General features: G+C 47.1%; 1 protein-coding gene across 2 annotated transcripts in view; it reads left to right on the top strand.

The window, feature by feature from the left end:
* Positions 1-2,256: 2,256 nt before the first annotated feature.
* tspan9a (tetraspanin 9a) overlaps positions 2,257-25,887 on the top strand; it is a 131,246-nt gene continuing 107,615 nt past the window's right edge. For both annotated transcript variants that reach the window (XM_047033398.1, XM_047033397.1), the window contains exons 1-2: positions 2,257-2,571; positions 15,010-15,108. The gene's annotated coding sequence lies outside the window, so the exon portion shown is untranslated. The remainder of the gene's footprint in view (positions 2,572-15,009; positions 15,109-25,887) is intronic.

The raw sequence follows: 25,887 nt of genomic DNA, 5'->3' as shown, positions 1-25,887 counted from the left end.
TATGTTTACCAAGAAGTTACTGTATGCAGTAAGACAATGACTGTCACCACTGCAAAATTATGAGATTTCTCCAACAGAATATAGAATACATAGAAACATGAACATGTACTGTGCAGAGAACTGTCCAAAAGTGACTTTTGACATCCTATATAGTGTATGTTTCATAAAGGTATATGGATAAAATTCTAAATATATGTGTCATATATGGTTTACATTTGTAGAACGTGGATTGTAAATTAAAATGCGGAATGTGGATTGGAATGTGCCCACAACATGACCACATAATGAATGGTATTACTTTAGTTTAGCTGGTAGCTGAGAGCCAGACAGAGAGAGAGATGCCACAATGCCATGCCCTGGCTGGGTATGTACGTGTCAGACACAGAGGCCATCAGATCACCAGCTGTGGGATGAGATGAGATGGAAAAAGAAGAGATGGAGACAGCTAGAGACTAGTAGAGCCAGCACTTATCTGTGGAGTGGGCCCGAGCCCCAACGATGGCCTGGTGTGCCGCATGATGCTGCAGATCACTCCAGTCCACTGCTCCAAATGACTGTATCCTCTCCATCCTCTCTAGTCTATTTGCCTGAAGACCAGCCAAGCATGCAAACATATGTTGGCTTCTATAATACATAACATTTATTAGCATTTGGTGCAAACCATAAATCCCAATCTCTTCACAACAGTGAGCACTAAGACTTATCATTACAGCTGCATTTTGTCAAGCTGTCATGCATCTCATGTTTGTAGCCTTCAGCACTGGTATCTACAGATCTGTGTCCCTGCTCATTCTAAGTGTCGGACTGAAAGCACTTAGCTTCTGAAGTTACAGATTGCTGCCAGGGGTAGAGTGAAGAGGTTTTAAGTGTAGTGTCATTACACAATGTTTAAAGGAAAGGGATCCTCGAAAGGGGGTTTAGATTCTATCCACCACATGTCATTTAATAGTTATGTGTTTTAAATGTGTTTCTGTATGGGCTTGGTGATGAATCTGTTATTACAACCCAGGAGGGCCCAATGACTCCTAGATCAGTTGATCTGATTGGTTGAACGTTTCCCTGTGTGTCAGCACACTTTAACATGCTCATTCTGAAGGAAAACTAACAAGAGAGGATTATGTGTTAAAGCTGGCGGTCGGATGTGGGTAAATCAGTGACAAACTACAACGTTAATATGAAGGCACATTGGTCTGATGTGACACAGGGAGGGTGAGCCATCTCTTGATGATAATGATCATGGTGTCATCAGAACTAGTAGGACAGAACTAGATGGGCTTGGAGCTCATGTGAGGGGAAATGACACAGCGGGAAATAACTGATTGTCCAGAGGGTGGACGCGGTGGGATGAGTGTTGATTGTTTTGTTGAGAAGCCAAGGGGGTTGTCCTCCACATTGGGCTGGGCTGCGGAGCGTGGCAGCAGGACAGCCTCAGACCACAGAGCCACACTCTGATACACTGTACCCCTGGGATGAAAGGAGTGCTAGCTTTTAACAACCCTGCACTGCAGATACAGTTTGAATGAGAGAGAGAGAAAGAGAGAGAGGGGGGTGGGGGGAGGAAGGAAGGAAGGGTTTGGGCATGAACCACAGCTTTAGCTTTGAAGCCGGTTCCCTACCTTTCCGTTTCTCAGTGACTCACATGAAAGTGGAAAAGCTCAAATTGGTTAAAATGATGAATATTTGTAATATTCATCATTTTATTCCTTATTATCACATAATATAATGGGTAATATGGATTACAATACTTCACTGATGGTCATTTAAAACACTAACAGATAAGGTGTAATGGGTTTCATTCGCCTTGCATATCTAACAATGAACCATGACTTTTCTGTTTCAGCATGCTTGAGCTTTTAACAGGATCCTGTATTTGGACATTTAATTAAACGAATTAGCATAACACAGGGGCTTAGGTATCAGGTATTCTCTTGTGACACTATCACGACAACTCCCCCAATAAAATAACTTTTGCAATTTATTTCCAAAAGAAAAGGCTCTTCAGTTAAAATACTTTTTTAAATCCCGAAGTAACAGAGGTTAAGGAGTGCGCTGTCAAAATCCCCATTTTACGACAAACTAATTAAACCAGAACAGGACACCACTCCTGAATCCTATTTTGTGAATCCTGCTGTACGTGGTTGTTACACGGAACGTATCGGTCGAGGATAGTGGGTACCAAAAATAGAACAACTGTGCTGCTGTTACGCCTGTAGGAGTCACTACGCTGCGTCTCTTTTTCCAACCGGCAGTGTCGTACTCAAAGGGAAACTTCAGCCACTAGAAATTCAGCCACCATCATATAGCAAGTACCGTAACGGGCTGAAAAAGTACCGACAGTCACGATTTATGTATTTTTCTAATGGTTTAAAATCCTTACGGACGTGGAAAACTGGAACACATTAGTAAATTGACGTGTATTGGCGTAGACGCGACTCTAACCAGAAACTTTGGCCAAAGTTTGTTGTAGCATATGGAAGTTCAAAATCTGTGTTTATGTTCTGGACTTGTTTTGCTCCGCAAACAAGCTTGCTACTTACTAACTAAAGTAACTCATTAGGACTACGTTGTCAGGTAAGACTGTATTTTAATTATATTTTCAAAATGTATACATTTTTGTGCCAATAAATTACCGTTTTGTGACAGTTTACTGAAAGTAAATGCGACCGTTTATTGAAGTGATGAGATTTGGACTCAGTGCCTGGATCTGAAGAAATGACAGTGTTGCAGTTACGGTGTCGCAATATAGGCAGCATACATAATGTGTATACAGGATAGTATTTATATATTTTTGACTGTCAAAACCTTGGAGTAATTAAGATCATGGTAAGTAAACGTCTATGATATCAAGTACATAAATGCATTACACTTAAACAAAACTTACACCAATTCATTCAGATCAAATTGTCCATTTAACAACCCTATGTGGCAGAGTAAAAAAAGTTCACTGACCTGTTAAACAAGCCGGATATTAAGGCTTGGTTTCAGGAGGATATCGTTCATCTTTAATAATGAGAGACATCTCTAATTATAGCGCAGTGTCCTGTCTGTGGGGTGGTGGATGAGCAGAAAACAATGCCAGCTGGAAGTGCTGGAAACATGTTGTCCAGGAGGAATGCACATGCACGAGTTATGGTCCACATGGACAGGCCTTAGGAATGGGAGGAATCAAAACATCAATTCACAGCACTTTGAGCAGTAACAGCTGAGTGAGGGCTATCATTGATGACGCATGCCATGTCCAACAACTGTCTGGGTCATGACTGGTGACAAGGCCTCATAGCTGGAGTCCTATTGAGATGGTTTGGTCTCAGGCTGAGTGGATCTGCTAGAACAGAGGCAGAGTTGGTGGGCTTCCTTGTAGTGTACTCTGATCATAGTATAGTGTCACATCTCTGTCCACAGACTAAGAGATTGAGGGGGGGGGGGGGGGGGGGCTGGGATGATGGACGGTTGTTTAAAATGGTTTAATCAGGTCGTAAGCATTGGGACCTTGCTGTTGTCAATCCAGTGTAATCCTGGTTTTGATCCAATTTCCGATCCACATTTTCAGAGTCTCCTTTTCCGGCTCTGATATGTGGTTCCACACAGCACTAAACTGCCTGCTTGAGAGCTCTGCGAGTCTGAGTGGGGGAGAATGGGAGGCCTGGGGTGTATCGGTAATGGATTCTCCAGATGTTCTGTGCCTTGCTCTATTTAGTCATTTAAGTATTTTTCAGTGGTTCAATTGTAGGCCCTTGGGTGGCTGACCACTCAAGATATCCCAAACTGGACTTCAGCTGTCTGTCCAGTGTAAGCATAGCTGCGGTAGACACTAAGTCAACAGTTGGCTATGATCTTAACTTGATATTTGAAAATAACTCAACTTTATTTCCCCCCATAAGGAAAATCAGCTGCTTGTATTCATGTCTTTGACTGTGACTCTGACAAACAATGCCAGGCTCATTGAAATCACATGGTGCACAAAACTTGACCCCTGTTTGTCCCAGGCGGAACAGTAGAGTCACACAGGGGTAAAACATGGAAGCAAGTGTTCTTCAGCTCCTCCAGCCCTTTACAACAGTCAATCGGGGGAGGGGGGAGGGGGTCGGCCATCCCAGTCCCCTTTCAGGAGTGTCTGCTGAGCCCCTGGATCTTGTCTCAAACCCTGGCAGCAAGGTGACAGTGGGACTGGGTGAGAGAAGACACGTTTAGGAGCACCACTCTGCATCTATTTGACCTCCGACCCCACATTCCTGGGGCTCTTCCTGCTCTCCGGGCTGGGACAGCCTTCGACCTCACAGCCCCGTGGTTGACCTGCCATGGAGGAGAAATATGCCCCTTTGCTGTGTATTCTCAGTCGGGGGACAAGGTGCTGGGGGATAGCCGCTCCTCAAAGGATGGATGGGGTTTAAGTTGCACGCGATCCCCATACATCTCCCACACTTTGTCATACTTCACCAGCAGTGACTTCTGACCCGTCCAAAGACATACCGTCATCTGCACTGAATGGCTAAGATACAGTCTATAAGATTATACCCTGATTTTTTACATCCCAGGGTGAGAGAGAGAGAATGGGGAGAGAGAGAGAGAGGGAGAGAGAGAGAGAGAGAGAGAGGGAGGGAGAGAGAGAGAGAGAGAGAGAGAGAGAGAGAGAGAGAGAGAGAGAGAGAGAGAGAGAGAGAGAGAGAGAGAGAGAGAGGGAACCCTCCACCCTCAGCTGCTTCTCATTGTGTTCATCTCCAACTCGTTGGGCTGGGTCTGCCTAATGAAGCCTGTATAACTACCATCAAAGCAGCTTTTCTCTGCCATCCTCAGGAATTAACCATCATATGCTGTGCTCATATAATTTAGTCTCCGATTCGCTGAATAATTCTCTACAGCCGTTTAAGACAAACAACAGAACATTATATGGCATGTTTACTTCACTTTACATCACTCTCTCTGTCTCTCTCTGTCTCTCTCTCTCTCCCTCTCTCTCTCTGTATCTCTCTGTCTCTCTCTCCCTCACTCCCATGCTTCCCTTCATGAAGGTTCCTATTCTCTGGGACCGGGGCTGGACTGCTCTGGGCCTGTCTCGTGCCCCCGGCTCTACAATAGCCTGGCTGTGCTGCTATATCAACATTTTGTTCCTCTCTCCGACCTCCCTGGCTCTGGGTTCTTGTGCCAGTCAGTCCACAGCTCTTGGCCAATCACTGTTAAGCTGAGAGGAACTAGGTGGGTCTAGGCCAGTCTGAGACCTGCCTAACTGCAACTGCTCTGTCCATGGAGTCCAGTTCCACTCTGACTCAATATCCTATTGGAGGAGTCCTGTTCCTCTTCCTGTTTAAACTATTTAAGCTCTGAGTCTGATTCTCCTCTGTGTGTGAGAACTACAGGCTCCCACCTGTAACCCCGGACATGCCAACCCAGCTCAGCCCCCCTGTCCTCCAGACAGCTCATCCTAGGCCTGCAGACAGACAGTGAACCAGACTGGATGTTTTCCTGTGCCGTTGTCCGTGTGCATGTATGACATGCAGTGGCTCCAATTTGGCCTCCAGCTATACATGCCACCAGAACATTCTGTGCCTATATTTTGACTCTGCTATTCAACCGCATGTTGCTGTTTTCAGTTCAGTGTATTTTGAAACGAGGATTCACTGTGCTCTGGAGGCTGCTCTGGAGGCTGCTCTGGGCCGAGGCTACAGGAGAGAGGCTGCTCTGGAGGCTGCTCTGGGCCGAGGCTACAGGAGAGAGGCTGCTCTGGAGGCTGCTCTGGGCTGAGGGTACAGGAGAGAGGCTGCTCTGGGCTGAGGGCACAGGAGAGAGGCTGCTCTGGGCTGAGGGAACAGGAGAGAGGCTGCTCTGGAGGCTGCTCTAGGCTGAGGGTACAGGAGAGAGGCTGCTCTGGGCTGAGGGCACAGGAGAGAGGCTGCTCTGGACTGAGGGTACAGGAGAGAGGCTGCTCTGAACTGAGGGTACAGGACAGTGATTTTAAAGTTGACTTTAAAATACTAATGATCGAGCTCTCTCTCGTTAAAAACTCAGAGCATGGTCATTTCAGTTTCATTGGCTTTCTAGTCAGGAAAGTACAGCATTGATTTGCTAGTGCTGGATGACTTTGGTGCTGTGGCTCTCTGATTTTACTGATCATCCAGTGAGAGTTTCACAGCCATTATAAACCAGTATCAGATCATGGGAATATAGAGGCTCTGAGTGTGGTTGCTAAGCGTTCATGGACACTGTAAAATGTAATATATATAGGGTGTCAGTGACATCATGTTGTGTGACAGGGTACAATAAGAAATGGATCTCCAAGCCTCCATGCTGTGTTATGTCCCAGTGACAGAGGTGTTTGGATGCTTGCTGAACAGAGAAGAACAAGGCGAACTTTTCTTAGCTCTAGCAATTTTATGTTGTTGTTGTTATTTAAGTTGGTGTAATTGTCTTAATCGAGGGAGAGAGAGAGTGAGAGGGAGAGAGGGAGAAAAAAAGAGAGAGAGAGAGAAAGAGAGAGAGAGGATAAGTAATGGCACACCAGGGGAAGCTCGCTGGCAAATCCAAGTCATCACTTTCCCGCTTCCCTTCGTGCCAGGTCTGTAATCAAAAGCACCTTTGTAATCCAGAAGAAAGCCCAGGCTTCTGGGAGAGCTACCACACTCTAGCTGCTAAACAGTCAGTAAACATAGCCCTCACAACTGTGTGCTGTCTGGGGCCTCCTCCACACAAATGCAGTATGCACACACACACACACACACACACACACAATCTCTGATGATTTGAGGAAGAAAACGCAGGTCAACTATATCAGTCATCTATCTTTCTGCTGTCTGGAGGGAAATTGTAATACTAATTTCCAGCTTCTATCTTTTAAATAGTGTGAAGTGGAAAACAATCTAGACTGTAGCAAATGATAAAGGTATATCTGTGCTGTTGTGTACAGTATGTCAGTGTTCATATCATATTGCAAGGCCCTGTGGACGCATGAGTTCGGATGTTTTTCTAGAACCGGAAAATGCTCTCCGCTGCTCATAGATCAACCAGAACCCAATCTGCTCCTCGTCTCTTCCCATCACCATGGCCTGAGCAGAACAGAGTCTCAGATCACACCTGCCCTCACTTTGTCCCGGTGCATCAATGTTTACTCACCATCTGGAGTAAACGGATGCCTCTGCTAGCAACTTTCAGGGTGACCTCCTAAGCAGAACAGGCTGCTTTGAGGAACCTCGTTAGACGTTCTTTACGTTCTATAAGACCGTCCTGGGATGACCCCTCAAGCAGACAGTAGTGTTTACGGTGCGAGTGTCTTTCTCAGGGGAGACACAGCGACTCATCCGACTTTAACATTCAACCTGAGATATTGAGCCTTAACCTCCCTTTTCCTGTTCTATTGTATGATGGGATGGGATGTTTGTGTTTGTGCTTGTGTGTTTATGTAGAGGGGGGTAAAGAGAGAGAGAGACAGAGAGAGAGAGAGCCAGAGAGAGAGAGGCCGTGTTTATCTAAGATATTCAGTAGCAGGCTGCAGGCGGTCAGTGTCAGCAGATCCATTCAGGAGGCTATTCCTGAGCTAGCACTTCCTGTACGCCAGTAAATTGTGACCTCACACACAGGAAGTGTCCTCTGGATAGATGGAGAATGACAAGGATTATGTAAGAGAACAGGCAATTACCCATGGTAGAGGGAATCATTTTGATAGGAGACAATACACATGCACACTATGGCAACCCTGGAATCTCTCCTAAACTAACTTGGCCAATAAAAAAGCCTGTAATTGTGTTGATTGGTTTGTTAGTCGATTAAGATTAGATTATGCCCCTTTAACCCTGTAAGACCCTTTGTTGTAATATTACAACGTCACCTTTAGCTCTCCAAAAACACATTTGACAAAAAAAACGATTTTTAAAGACCACATTTTCATAGACATTGGGTCTTATTGTATTGCCTTGCAATGCCATTGGATACTAAATCTGTATGTAGATCCGGCTGTAAGGCCATGAACTCAATCCACCAGCCAATTTTCCTGGAAGCGAATCTCCTAGTTTAATTTGACTGGATATATCAACATTGAAGTAAGTACATTTTACGAAATAATTTTCCTGGACCTCTCAGTTCAGCTGTTTGTGTTTTTGTCTGTAACATCAATGCTACTGTAACTGTTGACTGTTGAGCTCCAAGAGGTTGATATTATCTTTAGTAAACCCTGCTAATGAGCTCAGAGCTACTTTCAGATAGCATTGACCAAAAGAGAAGTTCTTTTCTTTTAAAAAGAGAGGATTCATTCCACATCATTACATTTCAAGCAGGTGATTTGAAAGTTTTAATGTAAGCCTTTAGTTGCAACCTCATAAGTATTCTTTCCAAATTATGTGTGAAATTGAAGTTGCATGGCGTTTTGAAACAAACGGACCCCTCTCCTCCCCTCTCCTCCCCTCTTCTCCCCTGTCCTCCCCTCTCCTCCCCTCTCCTCCCCTCTCCTCCCCTCTTCTCCCCTGTCCTCCCCTCTCCTCCCCTCTCCTCCCCTGTCCTCCCCTGTCCTCCCCTGTCCTCCCCTGTCCTCCCCTGTCCTCCCCTCTCCTCCCCTCTCCTCCCCTCTCCTCCCCTGTCCTCCCCTGTCCTCCCCTCTCCTCCCCTCCCCTGTCCTCCCCTCCATGTGTCCTGTCTCAGGAAAAGGAAGGTTAACCAGCAACAGGGGCTTGTTTTTCTCTCCTCCCTGTTTGTTTGACACATGTATTCACATGATTAGACAGGCCCCACTTAACATGTAAATCAGACTGACCCCATGCAGGCTGGCAGTGTGGCCCAGCCTCGATCTGCTCAGCTCACACAGAGCTATGTAGGCTTAAGCACATCAGCTAAATAGGGCACCAGGAAAGTGTCTGAATAGCCCCCATTGTCTGTCTGGGACACTTGGTTGAGTGGCTCTGACTGATCCCAGTTAAGAGTGTGTCAGAAGTATGAGGTAGGCTTTCCATCTCTTTCCGTGAGCAAGGCAGTCTTGACAGACAGGTCAGTAAGGAGGCTGGTGGTTTCTCCACACACTATGAGAATCCAGAGGCTTTTTCAGGCGTTTCCATGAGTATTGTTCTTCTTTTAGACCCTGTGGTGTAGAATGATGAACCATGTGCAGGGCTGACCACACTGCAGACTTAGATTCAGAGCTTCTGCACAGCCAGGAGCAGCTGTCCCAAGGGAGGTGGTGGGGGGGGGGGGTGAGACAGGGGAAACAGAAGGGTGGACGGGTGACGAAAGGGGAGTAAAGAGAGAATGGGGGAGTAAGGGCAGAGAGGGGGAGAGTGAGAGGTCTAGGGTGGTCTGTCAGACTGAGCTTGAGGGCTCGGCTCTGACTCTGATAGCGCTTCACTGCTGCAGTACAGGATGGATGTTCCCCTCATGGTAAATATGGTCCTGCACACATCCATACACATGGGGGCGGTGCTCAGGTCGAGCTGTTGAGAAAGGGCCTCGCTACTGCAGAGGGGTGCGGCTGGCAGCATGACTAATGTCACCACCTCTTTCCCATCATGGCCCCAGCAGCACCTTCTGATCGGTCATAATTACAGGGTGCTCTTCTGTCATTTCGGATTTATTCAAGGTTAGACAGATGCACCTTGCAGAGCCACATGTATTACAGGGCATGGGCGCCTTTAATGTCTTTCACATTGATTGAATTATAGTACTGAACTGTATTTAAGATTGCAGATCGTTTATCTGAGAGGAATCTGAGAGGAGACAATGGCAATGCCCAGAACGTCTGTTGACTAAACCTGAGAAGGATTCAGAGGACCTGACCTGGGAGAGGAAGCATTATGTCTTTCCCATACCAATAGCCTACAAATAGCTCCCGGGACAAGACTTTTCCATGAAACCCTGAATATCAAAGCAAAACCAGCTGATTTTCTATCATGGGAACGGCATGAAGAAGGCCATCTCAGGGTTGATTAGATGTTGCTCTATGAAAGGCCCAGAGTTGCTCAAATCAAAGGCAAATTATGTACTTTTTGATCTTCATGGTTTCACATGTACGTAAGCTGTCCATATACAGACACACAGTACTGAGCCAGCCAGGCTCTGTACAATGGGCCACTTGTCACACACACACAGTTCCCAGTCCTGACGGTGGCTTTCTCTGGAGTTTGTGGCAGAGGGAGGGCTTCACTAGTGTCACCCTCCTGGTGGTGACGGATGTCTGGTGGTGGCCTGTGGTTCTGCCATGATGAAGGCCTCAGTGTTGGCATGGCCTGGGAGTGGCATAGGACACGGTGTCAGCCCCCAGTGTGGGCCTGGTGGAACTGGTACAGTGCTACTCTGGGTGATCGAGATACAGATTCATGAGCTGGTCAGGCTTCTTTTGTTGAGGTGCCTTCTAAAATGATGTAGCATAGTTGAGTCATTTATCATGTCTATTAATGGAATACTAATGAATAAGCAGATGCTGCTGTGACAGTAGTTAGTGTGGTATCGGGGGGGGGGATTCTAAACATTGAAAAATGTTTAGAATGTTTTCAATGTCAAACAAAGTTTCGAAAGGTTGAAAAAATGATTTTGATACAGCGTTTTAGAAAAAAAGTTTTGAAAGGTTCTAAAAATATTTTCTACAGAAAGTGTGGAAAATAGTTTGTGATGATAAGTTTCACCTGCTTTGTGTGTAAATGCATTGAACCAAAGTGTATGCATTTTATATTGTTATGGTTTATCGTCCCGTGGTCATCTCAAAGTCTGTGTTGAACTGTCTCAGACATCTTTTTCATCAACGACGGGAGGCCGTTCATTTCGAGCCCTGCCTGAGCCTACCCACACACAGAACTGTACCTCAATCCAGACTCGGCCTTCAAGGGCTTTACCGTTTAGTCCATTCAGTTCATTTCTACTTGGCCCTCTGTATGGAATGTGGCTTATCCACTTATTTTCATGTCCATGCACCTGGTCCACGGGATTTATTGTGCTACTGTGGACCTGTTAGAGCAGCCAGAACCAGGGCCAGATGCATGCTGGGGTTTGCTTTGTTCTGTCTTTCTGTGTGAGATTCTCACCAGTGCACTGGATCTGATTTGCCTCTGCATTTAGACAGGGCAATCTCCATTGCCATAGTCATTTATTTTGGATTGGGAGCTAACTTGTTCCATATGCAGCCTCCCCCTCCTCCTCCCTCATATCTATCCAGTTAAACCCTTTAGGAAGCTCTTCTGCATGTCCAAGGAAATCTAGAGTCTAAAATGATGGTTATTTTATTAACTGGACGGAGGAGATTAACGTGTTACCAGAATGAAGAGATAACAGCTGGGGTTGTTTGTGTGTGTGTGTGTGTGTGTGTCTAGGCATACATGCGTGTGTGTTTATGTGCCAGGTAGTGCATTCTAAAACAATCAGGAAATGAGTGCAATGTTTGTTTTCAGATGTTATTACAACCAGTAGTCATTTATTGACATTCATCTCTGTGGTTAGCCCTTTCAACACATCTTGTTTTTTGTTTATACTTGTTATTCTCATGCATAAACATCTTCTTCCCATTATAGTTATGTTGGCTAATTCTGTGTTCTGTTTAGTAATGTGATATGAAGTCATAGACTTGTAAATAGTTCTGACCGGGGAGGAAAACTTTCCTTCACATTTCCTACAAGACTATTTTTAGAATCTGAACTGTGACAAAGTCTATCCAACCTTGTTACGAGAACTGGCAGAACAAATCAATGGGCTTTTAATTGTTCAAAATTATTCATCATGGTTTCACAAACAGATGTTTTCATAGTCAGTGTGTGTCTGGGCTTGAATGTGATACAACAAGCTGTGCCTGATTGGTTGGATTACTGGCTGGATGACTGGGTGACTGGATGGATGGCCGGCTGGATGACTGCATGAGTGGATGACTGGCTAGATGGCTTGTTGGATGATAGGATGGCAGGCGGGTTGCTGGCTGAATGACTACATGAGTGGATGATTGGCTGCCTGGATGAGTGGATGACTGGCTGGATGGCTGGCTGGCATTAGTAAGACAAGGGTAACCCTTGTAGAGCAGTGGAATGCTTAAACTGGCCAGTTGAATACTTAGTGGGGTTCCACAATGGCACACGACAGGTCTTTTCAGCTTGTGTGTGTGTGTGTGTGTGAGTTCATGTGTGTCTACGTCCCTCTGTCTCTCTCTATCTGTCTGTCTATGTATCTCTCTCTGTCTGTCTACGTCTCTCTGTCTATGTCTCTCTCTGTCCCTCTGTCCCTCTCTCCCTCTCTCCTTCTCTCTCACTGTCCCTCTCTCTCACTCTATTTTACTCAGTTCAGTATGCTTTATTGGCATGACCGTTCGGGTTGAGCAGTACTCTCTCTCTCTTTCACTCTGCCTGTGATCTCTCACACACGCATGTGTGTACAGTAGCAGTGTGCCAGCCTGCCAGGAGTCAGTGTGTGAACAATGTGAACACTGCCAGGTATGTGTTGGTGACAGCCAAATGTGTCAGGTGGTATTAGCTGTTAGAAATCTGCTCTGCTATGGTGACCTCATAACTGCCCTGGCTTCAACCCTTTACCCTGGCCTTGACCAGCCAGCCCTCAGACAGAGAGAGTGCACCAATCAGACTTTTGTCACATTTTAAGGCTGAGCATTGAATGATGGTTGCAATTCTGTTCTGTTTCATTTCTGCTGTCAGCTGTGCAGAGGAGCCTATCCCATGGATTGATATACAACATCCTTGCGATGGTCACGCTCAAAATAAAAACGACTTCACTGAAGACCGTATGGAGTACGGTATATCACCGTGTTTTTATGTTCCTGACACTGTATTTCACCCTCTCCTCTCCAAGTATCCGTCCTGACGTCAGACTGCTTGGCTAGCGAGCTCAGCTGGCAGCCTGACGCGACTGACTGGATGGCTGGATTTAGTCAATGATTACAGTTGGAGACAGACAGACAGACAGACAGACAAGCAAAAAAAACATTGGATACGTGTCTTTTTGAGAGCAACTGATGCTAAACTAACCAATATTGTGTCTTTGTAAATAGAGTATTGGGAGAGGCCGGAGAGGAAGGGAGCTCAAATTGGGAGAGAAGGGAAGCGGGGAAGAGGAAGGGAGAGGGGAATGTGGAAAGAGGGGATGGCAGAGGGGGAGAGGGGCAGAGGGGGAGGGGAGAGAAAGTGGGTGGTGTGTACCAAGAATATCTTGGCAAAGACAGACGCGTTCCTCCGTTTCTCACAAATGGCCCTCCCACAGCAGGGAGTTGGAAACCTCAAGGGGTCATGCACCACAAACCTGGCAACCCACTCCTCTGATGAAAGGGTACTCTAGGAGAGAGATTTTCTGGTTTGCATTAGAATTACTATTAGTACTATAGAATCATTGGTACTTCATTAGTCTCCCTCTCTCTTTCTTTCTTACACTCCTTCACAAACCCACCCTCTTTCTCTCTTTATTATTCTCTTTTTCTCCCCCCCAATCTCTCATTCCCTGACTGTTGTAATGTTTAATCCTGATTGTTTAATGTATAATATAGGAATGATATGTTTCCTTTACTGGACCACCTAGCTGGTGTTCAGTCTGACAGAGTAAATGAGCCTGTTTGGAAGGGCAGATGTAGAGTTTATAACAGGTCTTGGCTCCAGTCCTGACCCCAACCTGTTGGCTGCATCACATCAGATGTGGCGTTAAAACTGGGAATGGTTAACACATCTGTGTGTGTGTTTGTGTGAGTGTGAATGAGTGTGTGTGTGTGTGTGTCTGACTCTGAAGGTGACACGGTCCGAGTCAAAGCCTGCCCTGGGGTTTGGGTTACCTCTTAGCTCCTGTTACACCAGAGCTCTGGTTCAGAGGTGGCTTCCCTTGATACTCTCTCCAGATCAGGGATCAAGGATGATATCATCTCTCAGGTCTACTCTAGGACCACTCTATCCAAAGAGCTCAGAGCTACTCTCAGAGAGGGACCCTGAATACCGTAAACACCTGTTAGGCCAACCATGACAACCATGGCTGATTCGAACAAAATAACTGTCCAGCCAAGTGTATCTAAATTGGTCATGACTGCTCTACTATGCCTCCTATATTATAACCTTGATCTGAGAAGTACTGTAGGGCCTGTACCACATGCCTCCCCTCACTTCTGAACAGCGCTAGCGATGGAGGTTGACTGTGCCTCTTTCCCAGAGAGCAGGAAACCCTCAGATCAACTGGAGAGATTAGACTGGAGGAAGCAAATGCCAATTGCCTTCGAATCATGGCGCAGCATTTCATTTCTGTTCCAAAGGCTTAGGGTTTTGGGCCACAACAAAAAAACAAAAACTAATGACATGTTGACTATGTTTGGTGGAATAAAAAACAGAAGAAGAAAAAACATACTGAAAAACAAATGCCACAACCCCAGCCATTGTTTCTTCGTTTCCTAATGTTCCTTCTCCCCTCTCTTCCCCCCTCTCTCCTCATCTCCTCCACCCCTCTCCTCCTTCTCTTTCCCTCGACCCCATCTCCTCTCCCCTCTTCTCCTACACCCCTTCTTCCAGCTTATCCCCCTCTCCTCCATCTCCTCTTTTTCCTCGACAATGACTCATTCCAAACTAAAGTCCAACACTTAAGCTTTTACTGGTTCAGGATCCTTAAGCCTGATTTACCGATCCTCAGTGACGTTTTAGCCTAAAATAGCAGCTGATAATATAATTATGCCCATCAGAAGTTCTGGTCAATCTGATTTTGGCTCCAGCCAGACCACTGTCCTAAACACAGACTGCAGGCTTCTGCGGTGGTTGTAAGATACCAGTCCTTTTGCATGGCTGATCATTTTCACTGTCCAGTCCCTGCCAGTTGCAATCATTTTTGGTGCAACCCTGGTGTAGTCTACACTGGCTGTGTGTAGTTGCATTCGAGAATAGGTCTTCATTACTGTATGCGCAAACACACACACACGCACATACACACACACACACACACTACACTCTGCACACAAACGTAATGGCTATGTGCCTGACAGTAAGTAGGCCTAAATTTAGACTTATGAAGTCTTCTTCTTGTCAGTGTTGGAATGAATCTAACCAGTCTGAATCCACATACGCCTGTTCTCTTTCCTGTGTTTGACAGGCTGTTCCATTGGTTCCAGCAGAGCCAGCCAGCGCTGCTTCTGTTTCCCTTCTACCTCCACCACATCTGAGCAGCTCGGAAACCACCACATCGGAGCTGGTAGGAAACCACGGCACTCTCATTCCTCCCAGGCTCGTGCTGCTCGTCTCATTTTTTATATTCCATCCTTCAAACTTCATTAGGGTTACATTTACTTTGTCACGAAATGATTTCTAGTGATGCAAGTTGTTATATACAGCACAGTAAGTCGGTAATTCCTTCCTGGAGCAAGGGCAGTATGAATCTTTCTGTAATATTCTCCACAACAGCCACCTAGAACTTAGCTATAAACTACCTACCATCATGCTGTCCCAAGACAAATCCATTGGCGTCCCTGAAGAGAGATCATAAAAGGACATAAAATCGTATTTATAGTAGATCAGCCCCAGGTACAGGCCTGGTTCATGTGTTTGGTATTCATTATCCCATTATAAGGTGAGGCTAGAATAGCGCTGGGGTTTGAACCCTCACACTGCAGAGTACGGCTTATTGCCCATTGTGTTTCATATCCCTCTAATGCAGTACCCTGGTGGCTGTTTCACAGCCGCACACATGGGAGTCATATCAGGCCTGATAATGAGCGTACCAGGAAGCACACTCCTGGGACTAAATTAGTTTTGCGAACCAGAGAAGGGGACTCTCTGCCTCGAGGCCTGTTTCCTGTCCCTTTGGCTCCAAAGCCCCTGTGCTGGTGGCAACAGGAAATCAATAACCCCCTCCACCCCCACCCCACAACACAATGAGTTCAACCCGCATTTCATATAAATGTCTTGACCTCCAGCTTTATGGTATTTCTACTCCAAATCTCTATTTCTTCCAGCTCACTGTCCACCTTAGATCTCCTCTTGTCACTGTCTCCTGTAAGTTTCTCTTTCTGTCTCCTCCTGGTCCATCTTTGTCTCCTCCTGGTCTCTCTCTGTCTCTCACTACTGAGTGAGGGGTGCTGGGGGTGCTGCAGCCTGTCTCCTCCTGGTCTCTCTTCCTGGTCTCTCTCTTCCTGGTCTCTCTTCCTGGTCTCTCTCTTCCTGGTCTCTCTCTTCCTGATCTCTCTCTCTTCCTAATCTCTCTCTTCCTGGTCTCTCTCTTTCTGGTCTCTCTCTCTTCCTGACCTCTGTCTCTTCCTGGTTTGTCTCCTTCAGCTTTCTGTCCACTCTAGATCTTTAATAGATATTCACTTACTAACTACAAATAACTGACACATCAGCAGATATCAACCAGAAGAGAGAATCCTCTGGCTATAAAACAGGTCTAAAAAAAACACCACACAGTCTGAGTGAGCTTCCTCAGATCCTGTGCTTGGTATGCTGGTCAGGATTTGCTGACAGAGCGAGCACTAGAATGGGTAGCAGAGGCTGGACTGAGCGGACTGGTTGTACTGAGTGCTGGAGCTGAGGCTGGGGCTGGGGCTTGGGCTGGAAGGGAGCGAGGGAGGGAGGAAATGACTGGGCTAAGGCCAGACCAGGACAGTAGGGGCCTCTGGCAGACCTAGCCTCGGTGCTGCAGTGTTTCCTGCTGGGGCTGTAGTAGCATAGCAACATCTGGTGCCTTCGTCAGTCAGGCCAATGAAAGGTGGGTCGCCGGGGAGACGGCGCCTGGCCTGGCCAGAGGAACGTCGAGCCAATAAAAGCCCAGTTTTGTCACTATTAATCTCCAACAGGCTGGCATATACATGGACCAGAGGGTTGTTCTCTGTTTGTTTCCTTTGCTATCTGCCCACCTCTCTCTCTCTCTCTCTCTCTCTCTCTCTCTCTCTCTCTCTCTCTCTCTCTATTTCTGTTAAGGTTAGCTTAACGTCACTGCCTCCTCGGAGGTTAAAGGGTCTGGAATGAGTCACTGTCCCCCACAAGGGCAGAGTACATGGTCCTTAGTAGCTCAGAGGGCATCCACAACAGGGACACCCAGACTGTTTGATATCAACGGACCGTTTCAATAGAGCAGGGTAAGTTTAGCTGCATACATTTAGTTTTTTGTAGTCAATAAATAACACCAACATGGATACATGGTGGGTGTCAACCACCCACTTGGTTTGGTTTGGCTGTTTCTGCTTTGGTCCTGAGATTGCATTCTTAGTGACCCTCACACACTCTGCTGTGCTCTGTTCTATAACAGCCATTAAACACAACGGTTCTGGAGGCCAGCCCAGTAGTGAACCCCGACCTTGATATTTGAACAGAAAACACATAACTGTGGCTGTGAAACATGACACCCTCCTTGAATGCACACTCGGTTTCCTGTTGATGGAGCGACGCAGGCCCAAATGCTTTGTAACTCTCTCTCATTTTTTTTCTTCCTTTTCACAAGCACCTGTGTTTCCAACCACCCTTAGGTTTTATCAGACGGTACCTATAGCTAAAAATGAGATCAAGTTTGGATATGGACTCTTGTGGCATGAGGCCAATAAAGAGCTGAGATCCACAGAGATACAAGAGACAACCAGTCTCTCTTGAAAGTAGTTCCAGCAGCCTGCACTCCAGCTCAGATCAATTCTTTTGAAAGCATCTTTCAACAACCATGATTTTGGCAGGCCAATGGGTTTAAATGGGTTAGAACCTAAATATAGTCCTTCCATGACAGTTTACCTGAATATGTACGAAAATGATGTATTTACTCATGGAGTCATGGAGCTGCATTCTAGACCTTGTTGTAAGGCTTCTGAATGAGTGAATTCCAAAAGAACAGCTAAAAGTCATCCATTAATAGTATGAATGTCAACAGAATTCCAGTGTCATTTTTGTCCTACGACTCCTTGGCCCCTGTAATTCTTCTCGCTGGTGAAGCTGCTAACCTCAGGCGCTCAGAAGAGGTTTGTCGCAATACGCCAGCTTGTAGAATACCGTTGATCCATCTGGAAGATCGTCACGTCAGTGACAATCTTTGTAATGAGCGTGTCATGATGTGTGGTATTTGCCGTGTGAAGACCCATTGTCTGAAGAAGGTCAAACAGGCATGGCAATGTGTTCTTATCAGATGAATCTGTAGGTTGTGTTTCAGATGACGTGTGTTTTTTCACAGTCAAGTAAGACGGGGACTAAATTTTTTTCCCCGTGAGATTGGTCCTCTTAAGTTGGAGTGTCAACATGAATAAAACAGACTACCGGCATGAATTCCTTTCTTAATTCCGACCATCCCTGGTTTTAGAACAAGCCCACTTCAAACAGACAGAAAGAACACACAGTGTTCCCTCTACGTTCTTTCTTCACTATCCGTCGGAAGCCTCACTTCACGGCTTGGCTCCCTGCTAACAGATGCTGATAGGGAGATTAGATATGAGATTTAATTTCATGTCATCATCATGAAGCCCCTGGTGAGTATTAAAGAGGACACAGTTGAACAGGTATTTATCTGCTCCAGTTCTCCCCCCTGATACAGAAGTGATCCGGAGCCTGATCTCTCTCCCCAGTCAGGGGACTCTGTCCTTGCTCCTGTCTTCCAGGGCACCAAGCTGCTATTTTAGGTCAAAAGAGAGACATTGGAAACCTGGAGAGAGGGAGATGACACAAGTTTGACTTTTCAGAGAGTTTTCTTTTTAACATGAGAGGAGCTAGAGGAGTTTCTGTTTTCTCCTGAGTCACGTGTGAATTTCTCAACCCTCATCCAGCCTGATGGTATCAACATGCCTGCTAATAGCAGTCTGCAGCTACACAGCTGCTCATGCTAGTGGTGGTGGTGGAGTGGTGATGCTGCCAGAGATGGTCTTTACAGAGGCTTTGATATAGTCTTCAAAGTAGAGCAGGCCTGCCTAAAACATACCTACACACCTAGCGCTTGCTAAGCGTGGCTACGGACAGCATTAGCATTAGGAAGCATTAGGGCCAGTCTTTTCAGTAGCTACCAGTATGGACTAACCCTGACAGACAGGAGGCTTTCCCTGGCAAAACACAGCCCTGTGCTGTCCGGGAAGCTTTGATTAAAGATTGGGCTGTAGCAACTCTCATGTTACTCGAGGTTGGAAGGTAAGTGGACACAGCAAGGCTGAGGAGATGTTTGTCTGGTCCACTGATAGGTCTTAATTACTGAAGGTAAGAAGCGAGAAGGGTTTCATCAGGCAGATGAGAACAAGGGTTCTAAAGCATGTTTGATCTTAGACTATGTTCTAGGATCAAGCATCGTGGAACGGATCATCTCAGACATGATTCCGTGTCCATGATTCCTAATCTTCAGTAGTTAAACGACTAGATAAACAACTTTGACCATGGAAGTATTCCTTAAGCAAACTAAGTCTTGACTGAAGAAGCCCTAGCAATGGAGCGTGTCCATTGACCTGGTTAATCAAAATTAGCTGTTTTAACATGTGTATAGGAACATGGCCCTTCATCTGGTTTGGTGCAGAGAGCAGAAGAGAAAGAGAAACTCCGATTCCTATTTGGTTCCCTGACAAGCAGCACCCCCTGGTGGGATTCTGTCAACACTGCAAACACGAATGTCATTTTTTCATAGAAGCATTAATTCTATAGGCATACTTGTATTTGATATACAAGTATGTCCCTTAACCAACTATAATAATTGAGAGTTGAGGGAAATAAGGTGCAGTTTATGCAATGCACCTCCACTACTGTATGTTGACAGACAGACAGACCGACAGACATAATTGTATCGTACTATAGGTGGTAGTCTAGTGAGAGCCCTTTATTATGCAAAGCCAGACAGAGATTACCTTTTTTTCCACAGTAACGGTGTTGGACACTATTGTGTCGACTTCCAACAGATTATTCTAGCAGATGTATTCTACTTGATCAGGGATCAATCATAGCGAAATGACAAATCTCAACAGGCGAGGCTGGAAGAGAGAAAAGAGAATAATTGGAAAGCAGAGGAATGAGACGGAAGCTAAGACTGGCACTGGACTGAAGCTGGAGGCTGGAGGCTTGGGGCTGAGGCTGAGGCTTGGGGCTGAGGCTGAGGCTTGAGCTATTCATCAAAAAACAGTCCTGGGGAGAAAAAAGTGTTCCACAGGGTAGTTTATTCATATCAACTGAGAGGTACTCCACCTCTTCACTGACTCAAAATCAATGTCCTTATTAAGTTACACTGAAGACAGAATTACTCGCGCTAACGTGGGAGTCCCATCACTAACACTAGGTGGCACTGCAACCCTGAGTAGGTCGGTTAACATAACCAAACAGGCTTTGTGTTTAATTTCCGTATTTGATCAACTGCAGAGCTCTGGGTCTTGACTGATGCTATATCACTTTGTTGACTGGTGTGTAGAGCAACTCCAAGGGCAATTTAAAAACAGTCCCAATTCCATTTAGAAGCAGACTCCAGCCCTTTGCTAGCTCTCTGCTGCTGCTCCAGTGTAATGGCTGCTGAGTCCAGCCCTCAGTGACGCATGGCACTCTATTTCAGGCTCACACCCATCAGTCTCATACCAAGCTAATATCGAATGATGATTCCATTATGGATCAGGCAGGCAGGCAGGCAGGCAGACAGGCAAGCAAACAGGCAGGCAGGCTGTCTCAATATCTGTTTCCCTGCCTGTACTTCTGCTTCACTTGCTCTGCCTTGCTGTTCTTGCTTTCTACTTACTTGCCTGGCCGATTGACCAGCTTCCTACCTCTTTACTTGCCTGATTTACTTGCTTCCTAACTACTTACCTGCCTGGTTAACATTCTTCCTACCTGAATGTCTAAACAAAGGGGTTGAAAGCCAGTGCAGCATCTCCTCTTTAACTGGACCCCTCATTATTGATTTTCATTTAGTCTGTTCACTCCTTCCTCCCTTCTCGTCCCTTGCTGACCCCTGCCTTGTCCTGACATAGCGATTGAGAGAGAGAGAGAGAGAGAGAGAGAGAGAGAGAGAGAGATTGAGCGAGAGAGATTGAGCGAGAGAGACAGACAGCCTGATGGAGATGGCACAAGATAAACCAAGTGGAACAGAGTGAGAGGGAGAGATAGATGGGCTAGGGAGCTGGTGTGAGCTGAAGTGAATGCGGGCATGGCTGAGTGTTGCAGGCTTGTGACCGCCGTTCACATAACTGGAGGTATATATGCCGGGGCGCGAGGGGGTAACAGGATCCCAACGTGATGTGCAGGGCCGCTTAGAGGAGTAAATATAGCAGCAGGGGCAGAGGGGCAGGAGAACTGGGGGCAGAACCTGAGGCCTTTCCTGCCCCTCTGAGGCCCGTACCGTAAGGGTCAGGGGGTACAGGGCCAGGGGGTAGAGAGAATCGGGATACAGTTCCCGGGGATAAGGGTTGTTTAGGGCCATGGGTTGCAGGGTCAGGTGCACACGGCCAGGATGTCCGAGGGTATCCAACCACAGTGACAGGCTAGGGGGCACATGCATCGCTGCTTTCCTAGTATGGACCCGCTCGACCCCTATGTCTCCACTGTTGGCAGTGGACACATGGCAGGGTGTATCACGTTGCCCTGGCTTGAGAGCGGATCAGGCCTTGCTTTGTATCTAAGGCGGGGGAACAGCATCTGGGGGCTTTACATTGACATACATCGTCACTTCTTGAATTTCAAGTGCAAGAGGCTAGTCAGGAGCTGATACTCTGTGAATGGTTTTGGACCTTTCCATGCATTGTATCGTCACCCATATTCAGTTGAGCTGGCAGAGCTGCAGTTGTTTGTGTAGCTAATTACTCTATACAAGTTATAAGCATGACTTTAACTGCCTTAATCGAGTCAGGTCGTATTTCTCTCTCTCCTTCACTCTCTCCTGAGTGTGCGTCATGGAGCTTTATTAGCAAACCATCAGGACAAAGGACGTGACCGGGGATTGATTGGGGTCTTCAGGTCCAAACCACAATGATGACGAGAGATCTAATATTACACGCTGTGCCATGCTGACCGTGCCTTTTACGGGGCCGTTAAATGTGCTGAGAAGTAACTAGAAGGTTCATCTGGGAGTCAGATAGCTAGACCGCATACCTCTCTGCATGCTGGTGGTTGCAGGGAAATCTGTTGAGTCCTCCAATGTCGACTGCTAGGTGTTCTAGTCGGGGTGTTTTATCAGACTTGTCCAGGTGTTACCTGTCAGAGTAGAAACTTGTTGTCATTCTCTTTCATTACCAAACATATTGAGGCAGCTTAGCAGAGCTTTCTTACCAGGTAAGAACAGCTGCTGCTGTCTGTGGTCTGTAGTGTTCAGTCTGCATGCTAACATACAAGACTCTAAAGGATTAAACATGCGTTTACAAAGTAGAACTGAGTCAAAGCTGCCCTTGATTGTCTGTTTCAGGCAGATGCTGTTTCCAGACCTAGCTCTCAGGCTTTGTGGTTCACATCAGTCTTAACAAATGCTGCTTGACTATTGCAAACAGACTCTTGGTGGTCGAAGTATGGTTTTCATGTGGCTTTTAATCGTCTTCGCCACGTTGATAATTTGGGCATGAAATAGCGAAACGTCCATCATAAAAAGAAAATGTGTTGTTGACAGAAAACTCCAAAGACAGCAACTGGGTTTTGTTCTTTTGGAGAAGATGGTGCTACACAGTAGGACTCCAGTTGATGTTCTTTGAAGAAGCCTTTAACGATAGACAGTGTCTCAGTGAGCGCGAGCAGACGCGAGGGATCAGGCTACAGGCTCGTCTCCCCGTTATCATCCAGCAGATCCAGCATGCTGCTGTGGGCGACGAAAGGTGAGGGATTGGCTGTGTCATTCCAATCACGACGAGGAATGCTTTCTAGTCCCGCTCGACCCGGTTCAAGTAGCGGAAGGTTTGACGACGTCGGTCTTTGCACGACATTTGGACGTCGAGCATGAGGTCTGTGTCCGGTTTCCATTCAAGTCACCAAAGTTAAAACAGCCTTGCTGTTCTTTGACTTCTTGGAACATACCACAAATAATGACTTAGATTCCCATGTAAGACAACAGGGCTTCTTGGGAGCTTGGTGTGCCTGTGTTTGTGATGTGGTGTGTGGCCATACGTCGACATGGCTGCACTAAGAATGGTGTACAACATGGTCACTACTGAGAAGTCAAACCGATTTGCAGTAATTGGATAACAGCACGGAGTCAGCCTTTCCCACACAAAGAGAAAGACACTTCTAATCGGTATGTGAATGGAATATATTTGTATTTTTTTTCTGCCCACAACAGGAAAAAATTGAGAGAGAGATACACAGAGAGAGAGAGAGAGAGAGAGAGGGGGGGGGGGGGGGGGGGGGGGGGGGTGAAAGATGAATATCAGATGAACCTACGTTCTGGAACAGTACACAATATTGAAGCACTGATTTTGAATCACCTTTGGTGTTACCTGTATAATTATTCCTTTCGATTGGCTGCACTCAGGCTCACAAACACAATTAAGTCCATCCTTAGGCTCTACTCCAATACATCCATCTCGAGCAACCCGGCTCATTGTCCGCCGGTTTACTGCTCTACATCCAGAATGATGCAGTACTTCCTGAATAAGTCCCATCCCATCTCCTTTGGCAGACTCAGAATAGTGTTTCATCGCCAAGTAAGTGGTCAAAACAAGGAATTTACTTTGGTGGGCAGGTGCATACAGTAAACATAAACAAACTTTAGTTGCTAACATGATCTGTTCTGGCTCTACCAGATGGCTTTTAATACAGCACACACAAGCAGATGTCAGGCAGGTACCACTACAGCTCTGTAGGAGCTAACTTGTTGGTTTTGTCTCAGTTCACACCAACAACTCCAACATCGGGCTCAGTGCCTCGCTCTGGCACAGTAAGGGAGGCCGTGTGATGGACGAACTGCATTTCCAGAAGTGACAGGAGGGTTGTTTTAGGCTCTGACGTGACTCATCGCGTCCTCTGGTTCCGGATTGGCCGCAGCCATTCCATGCCTGGGCGTGGGTGGGTTGTTGAATTGCAGTTGGCAGGAGGTCAGAGTGACGCCGTCGACCTCTTGAGTTCAGAGGAGGAGAGTTCCGGAACCTGAGTGCGAGTGTGGTCCTGGTCCTACCCCTCCGCTCCTCTGGACCGACCAGGCGTCTGTCCGTTCAGCTGCTCTCCCTCAATCTCTCTCATGTGCTCTTTCACCCTCTTTTTCCCCTCCCTTTCTCTCTGTCTCTCTCTGTCTCTCTCTCCGTCCCACTCAGACTGACTCATTATGGCTTCCAGACAGTTTGTCTAGACAGGTAATCAGTCGACCCCTGCCTGACCCTGCAGTGCCACACACACGCATCTAGCAGGGCCTGTTTATAGGCATCTCCGGCGTCCCTAGACGACCCCCTACTGGGCAGGATCCTGGGTGGTCACTGCTCTGGCTGACCAGCCAGGAGCCTGGTTCTCTGACCAGCCAGGAGCCTGGTTCTCTGGCCAGCCAGGAGCCTGGTTCTCTGACCAGCCAGGAGCCTGGTTCTCTGGCCAGCCAGGAGCCTGGTTCTCTGGCCAGCCAGGAGCCTGGTTCTCTGACCAGCCAGGAGCCTGGTTCTCTGGCCAGCCAGGAGCCTGGTTCTCTGACCAGCCAGGAGCATGGTTCTCTGACCAGCCAGGAGCCTGGTTCTCTGGCCAGTCAGGAGCCTGGTTCTCTGACCAGCCAGGAGCCTGGTTCTCTGGCCAGCCAGGAGCCTGGTTCTCTGGCCAGCCAGGAGCCTGGTTCTCTGACCAGCCAGGAGCCTGGTTCTCTGGCCAGCCAGGAGCCTGGTTCTCTGACCAGCCAGGAGCATGGTTCTCTGACCAGCCAGGAGCCTGGTTCTCTGACCAGCCAGGAGCCTGGTTCTCTGGCCAGCCAGGAGCCTGGTTCTCTGGCCAGCCAGGAGCCTGGTTCTCTGACCAGCCAGGAGCCTGGTTCTCTGGCCAGTCAGGAGCCTGGTTCTCTGGCCAGCCAAGAGTTTGGTTCTCTACCGCCGCCCTCTCCTAGACACCCTCTGTGTCTGAAGGTCCTGCAAGTTCAGCTAACAGTCCTAGCCAGTCTGTTAGGATTCTTCCACAGTCAACTGGACAATTTCCCTGCACTAAACCCTGCCTTATCTTTTAATGGTGTTGCCTTTTGTCTCTCTGTTTTGGACCACCAGTAAATTAACTTGCATTAAGGCGGATCGCTCAGGTGTAGCGGATATCTGGGCTGGGAGTGTAGAGACGTCGGGAGGAGTACAGAGGGAGGAGAGTAGGTACGGCGAGGAGAAGAGGATGTTGGGAGGAGAAGAGAGGGGGAGAGGGGAGGAGTGTGTGGAGGAGATTTTGAAGAGTAGAAGGCCACACATTGTGAACGCGGTGTTTGAGTGATGAAGAGAGGGAGGGATGCTGACACTTGGAGTCAGCCCTGATGCAGGCTCCAGATGAGATCCACGCATGTGGTAGCATCCAGCAGAATACTTATACACACACACACACACACACACTCTCGCACTCATAAATACAAGACGCTCACCAAGGGTCGACCTCACGTCTCCTAAATCCCACGCTCACATTGTCATGGACGTCCATGTCCCTGTATGATTTACGTTGTGTTTTCGCTTTGAACAGTGTGCTCAACACGAGGAAAATGGTCGAAGGGATGAAAACTGGAGATTCGGTCTCCAGGTATTTTAGTCCCAAAATATTTTTCATAGTGATGAGAAAGTGTGAAGGCTGTTTCTTTTAACAGTTCTTCCTGAAGGCTTTAATTGCTATGGCACCAGCTGGACGAGGAGTTAGGCCTTGGAAGAGGGATGGAGCTGGAGTGTGGCTCAGGCCCCAATCCAGTGATGAGAAAAGCCTTCAGGCTTCCCTTCATGCAGACATCTGGAGAGAGGTAGGGATGTAATGATACCCTGTTCCCATCCCCTACCCCCCCTCCTTAGCCCAGCCCTAACCCTCACCCCCTCCTTAGCCCAGCCCTAACCCCAGCCTCATCCTCAACCCAGCCCAACCCTGCCCCGACCCCTCACCCAGCCCTAGCCCTAGCCCCAAATCAAGACCCCTCCACAACTTCAAGACC

The sequence above is a fragment of the Hypomesus transpacificus genome, chromosome 14 (assembly GCF_021917145.1).
Source record: "Hypomesus transpacificus isolate Combined female chromosome 14, fHypTra1, whole genome shotgun sequence".
Lineage (NCBI taxonomy): Eukaryota > Metazoa > Chordata > Actinopteri > Osmeriformes > Osmeridae > Hypomesus > Hypomesus transpacificus.
The sequence above is the reverse complement of the archived record's forward strand: the minus strand, read 5'-3'. Positions and strand labels throughout refer to the sequence as shown.